Raw genomic sequence first — 13,298 nt, 5'->3', positions numbered from 1 at the left:
ATATACAGATAGTCCCAATTAGACACAGTAAACTAGAATTTTGGACATTCAGAGAACTGGGAATTAACGGTTTTCTAAAAAGGCCTTGTGCAATTTCATCTATGTTTAAAAAATGTTCATACAGTCCGTTGACTAGATTCTCACTCTCCTTCTGTCAAACCTTTCTTATCAGCTATATACAATCTGCAAGGGCCCTGAGGCCGTAAAGTGCTGTTGGAGTGACTTGCTTTGTTTTTATAATTTTAAAAACTCCCTATAATGGAGGACGTTTCTGGTACAAGTGAAGGATGTAAGAAGTGGATTGGCTACGACAGGAACTAAAGATCGAATGCGTGCATGTGAAAAGAGAAGAGAAACACACTTCTAGAGGAACTATTGTTGCCCTTGAGATCGGCTGAAGGGTGCACATTATTTTCAAAACAGCCAGGCAATGGCTAACCAGGGGAGTAAATAACCCTCATTAACAACGCATTGCTGCAATTAGCCATCCTCTGGACCTATTAGATCGATAGCTTGAGGGCATACTACAGAATCCGGTAGTAATTGGACAATCTTTGGACTGTAAGGGGTTGCATTTAGATACCATTATGTTTACTATGTAGTGCTGGAATCGTACATGCTATATTGGGAAGTTCCACTAACAGCATTACAACGCGAGAGAGCAATGTGCGTGAGAATATTTTACGTTTGCGATGAAGGGAAGCGATAGTACAAGAAGATCATTTAGCCACTACTATTTAGCGGTGAATGATGCTTAATGTTTAAATTGCAGTATGTGATTCTATCTTAATGTGTGAATTTTATTTTTGTTAAACTTTTTATTTAGTCTTGATAATTAAGGAAGATCAAACAATACTATCCGGATCAAACATAGTTTACCAATGCGGAATGTGGATCCAATGAGACATCAACCCTGTGTAATTTGCACAACATCCCCTCATCCTCCTTGTTCCCAACTATATATAAGGCCAGTGACAACTATATTTGAGAAGAGAAATCCCACATTAGGTTGAACGCTGACCCACTACCTAACTAACAGGGTGACACCAGACTCACTAGCTCTGATTAACAAGACAATACATGGAATGGCAAAACAAATAGACATTAGACAAAATAAAAATACTTTGAGCGAAACTGGCAGGGAAAGCCTGGTCCTGAGGGTCATATTATTTTATTGCTCTAGGACAGTGGTCTTCAAACTGGGGTGTGGACCTCCCTAGGGGGCCCTAAAGGATGTCCCTAGGGGGGCAGGCTCTTTAAAAAGGGATTAAGAGGACTGTTTCTAGTTGAAAATAAAAACAGTAGCAAATCAGCTTATATTTTAAAGAGCCTGGGCCGGAGACCCTTTGGGCCCCATAAGGGGGGGGGAGACCAATAGGTGCAGAGACCCAGAAACAATATTTTTACTCCTGGGGGGCTCGGTATGGAAAAGTTTGCATACCACTGCTGCAAGGACGTCATTTCACCAAAATGCCTGGGGTAGCGGAAGTGACATCTTATGGCCATTGACCTCTGATGACATCACAAGAAGTGATGGCATTTGACCCCACCCCCAAGTGACATCACAGGAATTGATGGCACATGGCCTTCAGATGCGTCTAACTCCTGTTTCCAGGTGCTCTGATTTCAGCCAGAGGGAGGCGAGATTTGTCCATGGTCACACATTTGGGAAATATTTTCCAAAATCGACGTGGAGCCTATATAAAAAACATACATAATGCAGTACTTTTAACAGGGTAGCCAAAATCTCGAACACAGTCTACAGCTAGTGGATGAAACATCTATAGATCAATGGACACAGAAGTACTCGTTATCTGTGGCACTGATGCGTTAAACATGCCAAAAAAGCACTAACCTGGGGAGGCATGCGCTGTCTGTTTAACCATGAGCAAAATGCAGCACGAACAAGGCCTGACAATTAAATAATTGACCAGGATTTAGTATCAACACAAATTCCCTGGTTATAAATGTATGTATGAGTCAGATACCACTACGATATTGTGCGGGTGTAAACTGAGGCCATCTGTCTCTGTCTACATTTATCTTTAAGTTATGGAACAAGCAACCACATGTTGTCCTTCAACACCCAGAGCCAAACGTAACACCTTAATGTCCTAGACTTTGATACATGACTCTTAATCAATCTTTTTTAATGGGGTGCAGTGTGGGGTGGGGGCTGCACTTCCGTCAATAGCGAGGCTCAATTCATCTATAGTTTTCAGAGCTCTTTGTGCGAGATGCGCTATTCAATGACCTCCCCAGGACCAGCCCATGAATGAAGCTTCTACAAAGCCCTTTCCAAGAAGGAATTTGATTGGGGAGGGGTGGGTCACTCTGTGGCTGTCTCTCTTCTGAGACTCTGTGTACAATGCTTATTTTCTTCAACAGTGTTGCACCAGAGAAGGGTCCTGGTCGAGTTTGCAGCCTCTCTCCACCATTCACATCACACTTGAATTTAGCACATAATTTGGGACCCCCTCTGCGAACCATCGTGAGGGCCCACCACCCCCCAAGCTACTTAACAAAGCACACGGGATGGCACATCCCGGGCCGGCCCGGACCACCACAGGTGCGCAATGTCACTGATTATTATGCTGCTGGAGGGACATACACTACTCCAAGCTGAAGAAGTAAATATGTATTTTTAATCAAAGCCTAAATGTTTCACCTAGCGTAAAAAGAAGGAGGTGGTGCCTGGTCCCAAAATATACCACCCACCAGTGGTGGTTGGTGAGTTGTTTTATTGGAGGGTGTAAATATTTGCCACAAATATGCGATTGTGACCGAGCATAGTGAGGTGGCCCGAACGAACAAAAGCATGTTGGGGGGGCGTTATGGGGATTCTTGAGAAAATGTTTTGAATAAGCGGTAAAAATTGAGCATTAGCACCATTTTTACCAGCACACATTCTGTGAAAATGTGGGTAGAAGGCCAGACTGTTTGCATTCAGTTTTGTACGTTGTTGGGTAACTCATGGAAAAAAGTACAATGAAGTACTCCAAAAGTGCACAAGCGCATTTCCCAATGCATTGTAATGCCAGTCCCTTCAATATATGCCAATATAAAAATAAAAAACTTTTTTATGCTGGCTGTGCCCAAACATTTCCATGCCGGCTCCACCAACATATGCTAGCATTCCCATATAAGAACATACTCAGATTCGCTTTGAGATGTTTTTTATAGTATCATTGGTGGCACTAGGCACAAATATATTGCAGTACTCCTATGTAAGAAAATAATCCCATTGGTATGGCCATTAAAAGTGACATATCACAATAAGAAAACATGTCCAAACTGGTTCCAATGTAATCTAGACTAGATCCTTAAGACCACTTATCCTTGCTTCATCATGGTTGCTCAGTTAATAAAAGAATTGTGCTACTGTAAGAAATATAATTGATGCTAGACCAAAACGTCAGTCTAGAGAGGTAATACTACGTATCATGCTTGCTTTATCAAAGATGATGAGTGATAAATGTCATGCCACATTAAGCAATGGCTAGACTGGCTGTACCAAAATGCCAGTCTAGCCAGGTAATGACACGCATGAACTTGGCTTTGCCTGAAGATATGAGTAAAACATGCAAAGTTAATAAAGGATGTGTAAAAAATGCTCTAGTGATCCCCAGTCTCCCAGGGCCTTACGCACACACATGTGGACATCCCCTTTCACACACCCACCCACACATATCCTCTCACATTCATTCAGACTGCATTCACCACACACTGCACCCCCCCCCCCACCCTCCAAGGTCCAATTTGGGTCCTTCCTTTCCTCTATCTCACTCTCTACCTGTGGTGTTCCTCAGGGGTCTAACCTCTCTCCTTGGCCGTTCAAACAATACCTGGCACCCCTTGCCCACTGCATTGCCACTCTCTGCTCCAACTTTCAGTGCTATGCGGATGACACTCAGCTCGCTTTAAGGCTTCCCTCTGCCACCTCTTCTGCTTCTCTCATCTCTGACTATCTGTCTGCTATCAAGGAGTGATGTGCCGCCAATGATCTTTGTCTTAATGCCAGTAAGATGGAGATTCTCCTCATCGGCACACCTGCACCCTCCTTTCCTCTCACCCTCTGGCCCTCTTCCTGCTCCCACCTGCGAGGCTAAGAACCTCTGGGTCATCTTCGACTCCACACTCCCCTTTTCTCTTCACATCGCCAACAACTCTAAGGAGTCAAACTACCAACCGCACCTCCTCAGAGGTATTCTTCCTTTCCTCTGCTTCCCCCAGAAGCTTACTGTCTCTAGAGTTCTGGTCCTCTCTAGGCTGGACTACTACAACAGCCTCTTTCTAAATGTGCCATCTTCTACACTCTGCCCTCTGCAGCTCATCCAGAGAACAGGACTGCAAAACTTGTCCTTGGCCTCAAGCCCTGGGATCGAATCTCTCCAGCCCTGAAATCTCTTAATTGGCTCCTAGTCGCTGCAAGGGTTACATTGAAGACCCTTTGCATTGTCCACAAGGCTTTCTGTGGCCTGGGTCCAAAATACCTTCAACTCTCCCTCTGTAAATACCTTCCCTCTCGAGCTCTTTGGTCCTCCACCTCCAACTCCCTCAGGGTAAGTCGCTTCTCCAAGGAATGAGTTGGGGGTAGATCTCTTTTCTCGGCTGGGGCCTCCCTCTGGAACATCCTCCCTCCCACTCTGAAATTTGATGAGAACCGTCTCTGGTTCCGGAAGCACCTCAAGATCTTCCTCTTTGCTTGTGTGTTCGCTCTGCTTCTTCCCTGCGGATCTGTCTGCTTCAGCACTGTGCACCTGGCTACCCCCTGATTTCGGGCCCATGTCCCTGCCCACCCAGTCACACAGCTGCACGGCCTCCTGGCAACCTTTGCACTTGGGTCTGCATCTGTAACTCTACAGTCTCCTTACCTAATCTTATCAGACACCTCATGTCTGCGCTTTAAACCTTGCACTTGTCACCTGGGTGACTGCACTACCAGTTGTTGTTGTTTTTATCCCTTGTCAGCACTTTCCACTTCTCCCCTCTCCGTTGCACTTTCCCCCTGTCCTCTACCCCGCACTTGCGCGCACTTAATGCCACTGGGCCCAGTAAGATCATTGTTTTGTCCTCCCTTGTTCCCCTCCCTTGCCTCATCGCACTCTAAAACACTTGTGTGTGAGTGTGATACAAATAAGATACAAATAAAATATCATAACAGGCATGCACTCACACACCCAGAACATTCAAACACACAATCATATTCATACCCATTCACCCACCAGTCACTCACCTTATACCTTCTCTCACATTCACTTACACTGGCACCCACCCAACAAGAACATTCACACACACACACACTCTCTCTCTCTCTCTCTCTCTCTCTCTCTCTCTCTCTCTCTCTCTCTCTCTCTCTCTCTCTCTCTCTCTCTCTCTCTCTCTCTCTCTCTCTCTCTCTCTCTCTCCTCTCTCTCTCTCACTTTTCCACCATTCACTCACCCACAAACCTCTCACATCCACTTGCACTGCATTCTTCACACAGGAACGCACCCGAAAAACATTCAAATGCACTATCACATTCATGCTCATTCACCCACCAGTCACTCAGTCATACACCTTCATTTAGATCCACTCTCACTGCATTATATACACAGGCACACACCCACCTACCAAGAACATCCAGACAAACTACCACATTCATACTCATTCACTCAACAGTCACTCACTCATAAACCTTATCTTTTTTTTTTGTATTTTATTGTATATGGTTTACAAGAAACCTTTACAAAAAAAGGTTTAAGAAGAAAGAAAACATTCATTACATTTAAGTTTTGAATATACAAACATACATTAAAACATAGATCCAATTTCCAGATAATAAGGGACAAATTTAAATTTGAATGGTTCAGTGCAAAATACAGTGCAGCATTGAAAAATATACGGACATTGGGGGTCATTCCGAGTAGGGGGGTGAGGGTTAACGGTCACCGGTAACGAGACCGGTGCAGTTAAACCCTTACCGCCCTATTCCGAGTTCCCTTTGCGGGTTGGTACTTAACGCAAGCTTTTTGCAGGCGTTAAAAAACCAACCCGTAAAGGGACCTAGGGGCTAATTACGGCATCGTAATTTACGGTGCCGTAATTAGCGTCTTTCCCATTCCCATTGAGCCCTATGGGCCAAAAATGGGAATGGGGAAGGGCCAATGGTGAATGGGGAATTACCGCCCCGCCAACCTTGGAATGGGGCGGTAATTCCGCCATTCACCATGGCGGAGTCGGAAAAATAACAGCGTCAACCAAGGCGAAATTTTTCAAAGTTCTAAAATAGAAAATAAGCCTTCAGGAATTGAAAATTTCATATAAACGAGCATAATCATAACAGAGGGGTGTATAAATCTAGAGCTTTAATAAAACCCGCCACAGCAAGTCCATCCTTAATATTAGAAATAGCGAGACACTGTGACCAGATCAGATTGTCCGCCCCCATTTGACCTATTACATTAAAGCTAGCTAGATATTTGTCCCTTAAAGATGTCAAAGCAGTACAATCTAAAAAGAGATGCAGAGAGGTTTCAATCACTCCCAGAGTTTTACAAAAACGACAGATAGGGTCTAAGTCAGAAAACTCCTTCCTTTTATGTAAGACTTCCCGGGTGGGAAGGAGATTCCATCTGAGTTTGATGAGAAGGGAACGATAATATCTATTGGGAAATTGAGTCAGAATAAAAGACAACAGGCCTCTTTTCTTATGGTCGAATTGTAGGTCTCTCAAAGAGGGATACGAATGTAATTTTTCAGTAGTGTTACTCCAATCATGACTGAAAAGACACTCCTTAACCTTGTTGGGATTTGTTAGTAGAGTGTCCCTATCAGTTGAAATATCCGATAGGGTCTTGTCACAGAGATCACTTATCTTGCATCCACTCTCACTGCATTTTCTACATAGGCACACGCCAACCCACAACATTAAAACACACACACTATCACATTTCATCTCATTCACCCACCCCTCATTGGCCCATAGCACATACATACATCTGACACACACTTCACACATACAAAATACACATCGCATTTAGAAAAGAAAAGCCTATTTTTCTAGCTTCGGTCTGTCACTCCTTGCCTCCCTTGGCTCCTCCATGCTGCTCACAAACAGGAATCAGGAAGCTGGCAGAGCTTCCTGGTTCCTGTATATGAGCCACGAGGAAGCCAAAGGAAAAGGGGCTGGAGCTGAACGTGGCATGTGTCACATGCCACATGTCACGGTCAGCTCCAACCCCTACTGAGTGCTGCCTTCTCACACTGCAAGCCCTGGCCCAGCCATCACCTTGATAGGTGAAAACTGCAATATGCAGAGGTGGACTGGGAACCAAAAGGCCCTGGAATCATTTTCAAGGTGACCCCATATTACATGTTTTCAACAAGCCCAACCCTTTTCCTACGGGAAACTTTGGAAATACCACACAAAAGAGGCCTAGATTACAGAGGCCTACCGGGAAATCTCCAGAGTTCTCAATAGGCCAATCATAATCCAATGCACTATTGTATTAACTCCTACCGATAAGGAACATTTTCTGCATGATGGCATGGCAAGATTGATATTTAAGTCTGCTAATATTGAATGCATTAGTCAATTTTAAATAAAGTCACCATGTGTGTGAATCATGAAAGCTAGGTATTGTGCGAAAAAAGCGAGAACACATATTTAGGAGAAAGATACAGGTATGCGAAGGCTGTGGAACAAGAAAATAAATGATAAAGAAAACATATAGTTACCTGTTTTAATGGATTTTTAGTACACGCAGCATCAAGTAGGACCTGATTAACTATAGTAGACAAACTAATTCCACACTGAAGCCAAACATTCCAGGGCTGCCATTAGGTGGGATTAAGCCGCGAAAGCCACAGAAGTGGACCTGATATGGAGGTCATCTGAAGGCAAATATGCCAGATGAGCTGTTGAGTAGATACATGAAGCTTTTGTGTAATCTTCATGGAGTTATACTTGCAGAAAGGTTACTGCAGAAATGCTGGCATTGAGGCTGAACGCTTGGGTGCCCAGGTTTCGCCAGTCCTTTGCATTTTATAGATTATCGTGGTGGTGGAGGGAGGGGATATTGGAAATGTTGCTCTTTTGCCTTTATCAGGCTGGTCTACACTTTGCCACACTTTTCACCCTGCATTATTGAGGGGGTTTAACACTTAATAAAATGACAGGATGACATTTTTTGTTTGGTGGTGAATTTGGGCTGATAGACCTGCAATTTGGTTTAGAAGTAGTGGAGTACTGGGAGGTTCCGATAGTCAATGGCGGGTTGGGGTTGATCTTGATTAGCTATTTGATACTGCGGGGTTGAACATTATTTATATGTTTTCTGATATGGTTATCTGGGGGTTCCTGCTAGTGTGCGTAGGGTTGGATTTCTCATTGCTCTTAGTCCATATAAGTGCTGCTGGCTTTGGTGTTATGTTTTCTAGGTGGGACATTAGGTGGATCTGCTTGTGGGCAGAAGGTGGTGCTCCCGCAGCTATGGATGCATGTTAGACTGTGGTGTAATTTCATAAATCCTTATGATTTGTACATTAGACTTAATGAGGGTTATTCCATGAGCTGTGTTATTTGGTGAAAAAAGTTTTCACAAGGAATGTGTGAGAATGGTTACATGCTGTTGTTAGTGTGTTTTGTGCATGCTGGTCCTGCAAGCGTGCGTGTTGTGTAGTGCATTGGATGCTATGTGGGCATATGCCTGGGTGTATATGTTAGGTGGGAGCATGCTTGTGTGGTTAGTTAGTCGCTAGTTAGACCGCTGAATTTGTGTCTATGTTAGATGAGTGCGTGCTAGTGAGACACGCACGGTACGTGCACTAGTGCTTGAGAGGTATGCAGTTAGTGAGCTCGTGTTGGGCATATGAATCTGAGGGCATTCTTGTGAAGCATGTGTGTGCAGTTGCAAGGATGTGTGGGACCGGTGTATGTGAGTTTGCCAAGACAGTTGTGCATTTGGATGTGTGCTTGCATGCTAGTGAGGCAAATGAATGCCTACTGCATTCTAGTGGGACATTTTAGGGCGTTGTACCTGCTAGGGAAGCATGTGTCTGTGGGTTGCAGGAGATAATATCAGTGTAACAAGTACTTTCATGAAACAAGATTTTTTCCCGATGCCAAAAAGTACTTTTCACTTATGCTTGGACTAAGTGCATTTATTAATCCTATTATCTTGTCTTGTCATGTGTGAGACTTTTTGCCCATGGGCTGCTGGCACGTTATAAATATGAAGCTAAACTAAACTAAACTATTCCACTCTCTGAATATCTGGGTAAAGTGCTAGATGGCAATTAGGTATACTCACTGTATAGCGTGTATGTGTAGTGTGTGGTGGGGAGGCATGTGGTGCAATTTGTGTTTTCTTGTGTTGATGGAGGAGTTGTGCAGCCCCCCCCCAGCCCCAGTTGCGGTGTTCAGAATGTTTAGAATTGTCATTGCCATTTTTGGGACCCTGTGTGGTGTGTGTCAGTGCAGTTGTCGAGAGGACTGTAGAGTAGGAGTGTGTAGTTGCCTTGTCTATCCTTGTGTCTGTGTATTGTCTTGTGCACTATTCGGGGACAGTGTAGTGATTCTTTGTATGTTCATTTAGGAAGGAGACATGTGGTTATCTGCTTTGTGTGTCATTAGGAGGGATATGTTTTGTGAGCTGCATCTCTGTATGCAGGTGCCCATCACAGAGAATGATGATAATGCCATGTACGGGCTGTGCAATGTTTAATGGACCATGTGTACCTGCTGAACTGAGTGGTGCAGGAGTAACTGTTGGTGAGTGGAACTGACAGAGTATCGGTGGGTCTCTGTGTGTTGCTGATCTGCGTGTAACCTATTGTCGATGCTTATTTACCTTATAACTAACAATGTGGAATAAAAAGGCTTCCCTGATCATATACTTGAAGCTGAGGAGGCAACAGCCTTCATTTTTACACACATGTGCACCATGGCTGCATGCCTTTATTGAGGCGAACACATGGCGGATGTTTTGAGGTGGTTATATTCAGGGATCTGAAAGAGGGCTGTATCCATTTTCTTCCTGTAGGGTCGATGACATACCAGATCACTCTTGCGTATTGGCTTTTGTATCTGCTGTGACTAAATTAGTCAAACCCTGTGCTGGCCAAAAGGTTGGGTACCAATCTGGAGAAAGAAAAAATCACCTGTGCAGTGAGCTCTCATACACATTGTTTTGCGGGTAATTTGTGCTGCATAAAATAAAACGTGCTTGGACTGTCAGTCAAAACAATCTACTGCCATATTGAAACCTTCCAATTTCGGGGTTTTGGGCACATTGAAAAGATCCTGGAAGCCCTTAGGATTCCAACTTTCTCTCGCCTCGTCTGTTCTTACAAATTCATGACTGAGCGGCCCTTAGGGTTCAGATTGGATAATACAGCTTCAGACAGCAGATATTGTCATCACAGTAGTGAATTATAGGTCAGGAGTCCGCCCGCCTTAACAGCTGTGAAGCTGACGTGGAGGGACGTGGAAAAATGTGCTATCGTTAGTCCAAAAACTGCAGCAGGTCAAAGGGAGTAGTTCATGTGGTGGATTCTGGTCACTGTGAGAGGTTTACGCTGATTTCTCCATCTCATAGAGATGACCTGCTTGGTTTCAGATCAATAATATTTTCTAAACTGCATGGTCACATTTCCTTTTCTTTTTTTGGAATATAATTTTAATTGTACAGTTTTTGATTTCTGCTTTTATATTCCTTCCTTGATTTCCGCCACCCTCATGCTAGTAGGTCTACACAGGACATTGCACAGTTTTGTTTCCTGTTCCCTCTTTCCTGAATTGGTGATGTCTAACAGCAAGTGTAGCACTCACCTCAGAGATCTGTGTGCACCACCTTGCAGTCACAGTTCATAGTCCCGGAAGGACCTTCTGAGGCCGTTACCCTGAGCCCCATTACACTGGGTAACAATAACATCTGTGTTTACAGTGCTTAGACACAAAAATAATCTGAGTTGGAATGCTACATAAATGAGTTTATTTCTATTCTTATTTTCTTTACTACTTGCCTTTGTTGAGAGTTACTACTGGCCTTCCCCAGTTCCAGGCTGTGCTATTACTTCTTGCAGTCTAGTATCCGTGTTGGCTAATACTGCTATTTTGGAAACCACCAAAAGTCTGCTCTGATTGACCCAGTGCTGAAGTTCAAACAAATTCAGGGAAACATATTCCAGAGACCTGGGGTTAGTAGAGAGCTGATAGAGAAATTAACATAGAGAATAGAGATTCCTATCCTCTCTACGATAGAAAAAAATATAATGCAAATTAATTACATTGCTAGCACTTTTTGCAACGAGTGGTGCTTCATCCGACCAATGAAACACAATTATCTGATGCGTTTGTCATAAAGCAAGAACCAGTCTTTGTTGGTCGTAATCCGCATACACCATGAAATGGAGGCCCATTTCAAACTTAATGCGTATTTGAATAGAGTCATATGCAACATTGTTTAATTTCTATAATAATGTAGGTTTACACTTCGACTTGTTATCCGTTCACGCCAACTTTGCTCTTTTTGGTTCGCAAGCTTGCTCCTAGCTGTCAAAATCGCAGAAGTCACAACACCATACAAGACCCCTTTACATTGTATTATACCAAGGGGCCGACTGGGACATACAATTGTCCCAGGCACCAATGAAAAAGTGTCCCACCATTGCAAATGGCAATTCGTTCTTCTTGTGACAGACTGTTTGAATAGTTCTCAAAGGGGAGTTATTTGGTAAAATGTGTTGCAAATCATCGGTTTTTAACTGTATTTGTTCAGTTATGATGGTCAAAACTACCATCTGCACAGTGAGTTAACACATACAAAAACTGGCCCCTCTATTTTGTGCTCCTTGTTGGATTTGGAAAAATCCCTCCACAGCCATGACCCTTTATAAAACGTTGATTTGTTTTCATAGAAAAGGGTTTTCTTTAACATTTTCTAAGGCTAAAATAAGCACCTGAGCCCCAACAGTTTTAAACACAGGCAAACAAGTGGGTGGTAATGTACTTCATTTCATTTCATGTGGTGGTAATGTTTTGTTCACTTAGGACAGCTACAGTGGCAAGGGGATACAGTATGACTTTACATGGTGTGAGGAATGCAGGGAATCCGTCCTTTCTCCACCAAGGGGGAGCAACCCCCTTCTTTATTAGGGAGTGAGGCCACTCACTTTACACCCCTAGTGTACAGGGCAAGCAGGATACCACTGGGGTGATTCCCCCTTAGTGGACAAAGAATCCCCAACTAACCTTGTTACCACAACTCCCAATACCCCAAGTATTTTTTGGACATGGAGCTGAGCAGAGCAGAATGTGCATGGCCCTTTAAAGGTGACTGGCTTGGTTTCAGACCCGGTTCTGTGAATACCCACCTTTGAAGAAGGATCTATGTGATCCGACCGCTGTCGATTTTGCAGCGGCTGAAATGTTTGCATGTGAAATGTACGAACCACAAAAGGTTCGTACATTTCCCATGCGAACATAATGTTTATAACCCCTACACTCCCCCGCCCACACCCCCAACATACCCACACCCCACTTACCTGTCATTGCGTGGCGCTGTGTTCCTGCAGCGCCAGTTCCCTTTCACTTCCGTGATCGGGAACCGGCGCCGCAGGCTCCTTTTCTTTTTCTCTTTTCGGGAGCTGCAGGGCTCCCCCCCGCAACCTCCGCTCAGTATACTGTAAAGTATAGTGAGCGGCATGTTGCGGGGGACACCCCGGTAGCCCCTGTTTATTTTTTTTGAATTTTTTTTTCGGCTGCGCTGCGGAGGTCCCCCACCGCAACACCCATCTCACTATACCCCACAGTACAGTGAGCAGGGTGTTGCGGCAAACAACCCTGGAGCCCCCACAGTCTCTTTTTTATACTTACCTACAATGCTACCACCAAAGGTTCGAACTTTTGGTGTTCGACCCTTTGGTGGTAGCATTTTTCGGTCTTTTTGTACGGTCGGACCTTTTGTTTTCAGTCCGATCGTACAAACCCTTGAAGAACAGCGCCAATGATATCTCCTCTCTCATTCCCAGAGGAAATTTAAAAGGCCGAAGACCCATGCACAAGGGGAGAGAGCCTGTCTGAGGGTGAAACACAGAAGCATGCGCTGGAGCAGAGGAGGGGATGTCTCCTTTCTAGGAGGAGCATGGAGGCAGGACCATGCAGAGAACGTGGTGGGTGGAGGAAACCCAGAGTCCGTGGAATGCTGCCAAGTCCAGGAAGGAGGAGAGCCAAAGGAGCGCAGATCCACCAAACCGAGAGAGAAGTGAATCTCTGCCAGAGTGGCATATCAGTGTCCAGCTGTCCAGATGTCAAA

The sequence above is a fragment of the Ambystoma mexicanum genome, chromosome 7q, assembly GCF_040938575.1.
Source record: "Ambystoma mexicanum isolate Mex_15411 chromosome 7q, UKY_AmexF1_1, whole genome shotgun sequence".
In the NCBI taxonomy this organism is placed as follows: Eukaryota; Metazoa; Chordata; class Amphibia; order Caudata; family Ambystomatidae; genus Ambystoma; species Ambystoma mexicanum.
Note: the sequence above shows the minus strand (reverse complement) of the source record.